A 2,500-nucleotide genomic window follows, 5' to 3' on the forward strand; every position below is an offset into this window, starting at 1 on the left:
TCGGGGTACTGGGCCTCACCCTCGCAGCTGACCTCAGCTACGTAGCCAGAGTCGCCTTTGACAGTGTAGGTGACCTTCTGTAGTCAAGTAGGAACCCTGAGTGTTGTATCCTACGTACACTTCTTGGTGACCAAAGTCGCTTCTGGACAGCGTATTTGAAGTTGTATTTAGCTGAAGACTGAAAAAAAAATTAAACATAATATAATTGAACTGATGATTTGAATAATTTACTTATCTTTAACTGTGGGAGAAAAGCCAGGAAGATTCCCTCACATGAACACTTGTAAGGCACCTCCATTATATATTTATTTTTGCTCATTTGCTTATATTTCGGTGTGTCAGTTAAATAATGCATCTCATGATTATTTTACAGGAAGTACTATTACTAGTACATCTTCCAATAGATATATAGATATATATATCATCATCATCAAGGGGCTAACGCCGACGGGGGCGCATGGCCGCATCCACCCTTCGCTTCCAGCCACGAGGATCCCTCGGGGCGAGTCTCTAGGCAGGTACACGGCCCATCTCTAATTCCTCACGACAAGTCTTGTCGAGCTGCCCAAGCCATGATCTCCTGGGTCGTCCCACAGGCCTCCTCTACCCAGGGTTGTCTCGCAGAGAGACAACCTGATAGGCAGGTTCGTTCCCGGGGAAACGAGCTAGGTGCCCATATAGCCTGAGTTGGCGATCCCGGATTATGCAAGTATCAGGTCCTATGCTAGTCTCACGGTGTAACCGCCGGTTGGACACGTGGTCCTGCCAACTGTACCCCATGATCCGGCAAAGGGACAAGGACACAGCCTTCCCTCACCCCTGAATCAACACGGAAGAAGTTTGACATACCCCCACCACACTTTACAGCACTTTCAGTACCAGTATAAAGGGTGCTATTAGGCCAATAATCTGTGTCGGAATTCCCCTGAGTCTCAGGATCTCCCATAGCGATTCCTGATGCACCGAGTCAAACGCCTTCTTGAGGTCGATGTAGGTTGCAAGCAACCCACGACCAACCTCACGACGGCGTTCCACGATTACTAGAAGTGCTAGTATACGGTCTATTGTGGACTTGCCAGGAGTAAATCCAGACTGCTCCGGTCTCTGATGCCTCAGTAGGTGGTTGTGGATCCGTTTCAGAAGAATGTGGGCGAGAACCTTGCCTGGCAAGCTGAGTAGTGTAATGCCACGGTAGTTGCTACAATCCCAATGATCCCAGAGATCCTCATTTTCTGGGACCTAGTAAGGTCCCGGAGAAGGAGGCTATTCTCGCTGCTGGGATCAGCTCCCGAGCCATGGGGGCCGACAGACATCTCATAGCCAGCTCAGTCACAACCGGATACCGCATTGAAGTCGCCCAGAACAATGCGAATACCTCGCCGGGGGCAGTTGTCTGCCACAGATGCGAGTTTGACTTAGAACGCGTCTTTCACATCAATTTTACATACATCGGTAGGAGTGTATACATCAACAAGAGACATGAAGCCAAAAGCATGCTTCAGTCTCAATGCCATAATACGCTCATCAACCGGTATCACCGAGGGCTGAAGTCGGCTGGAGATGGCTATGGCTACACCCTGGAGGTGGTGACCATGGCTGCGGCCCGACCAGTAGTAGGTGTACCCACCCACACTGATCGTGCCGCTACCAGGTCTTCTCACCTCTGAGAGGGCAGCCACCTCAACTCCCAGTCGCTTCAATTCCCGCGATAGCAGCCCAGTCGCTTCAATTCCCGCGATAGCAGCCCAGTCGCTTCAATTCCCGCGATAGCAGCCCAGTTGCTTCAATTCCCGCGATAGCAGCCCAATCGCTTCAATTCCCGCGATAGCAAAGGTAACCGCTCATCCTGCCGCAAGGACAGGATGTTCCAAGCGCCTACCCGTAAAGCATATATATATATGTATATATATATATCTATATATACATGATACATACATATATATATATATATATATATATATATATATATATATATATATATATATATACATATATACATATATATACATATATATATATATATATATATATATATATATATATATATATATATATATATATATATATATATACATATATATGTGTATATATGTATATATATTTGTGTATATATGTATATATATATATATATATATATATATATATATATATATATATATGTATGTATGTATGTATAAAGCAGGATTTTCAAACACTGCCATTTTTACTCTCAAGTTGGTATAATCTCGCGATTTTGATTCCGTAAAATGCTATTATCCTAGTATCAAATATCCAGTATTCTTAACTAGTATGTGAGTTTTCCATAAACCATAGCTTGACGAAGAAGGTATCGTAATATGGACATCAGAGTAGCCACAACAAGGACATGGCCAACAGTGGTCAGAGATTAAAGACGTTTCATTGAAACTGAAACACAAAAGCTAAACGCAGATGACACTAAATCGCAAGGAATAGTAAAATAAGGAGAAATTTTGAAAACATTTACCATATTTCTGTAGGT

This window comes from Penaeus monodon, chromosome 3 (genome assembly GCF_015228065.2).
Source record: "Penaeus monodon isolate SGIC_2016 chromosome 3, NSTDA_Pmon_1, whole genome shotgun sequence".
Classification (NCBI taxonomy): Eukaryota; Metazoa; Arthropoda; class Malacostraca; order Decapoda; family Penaeidae; genus Penaeus; species Penaeus monodon.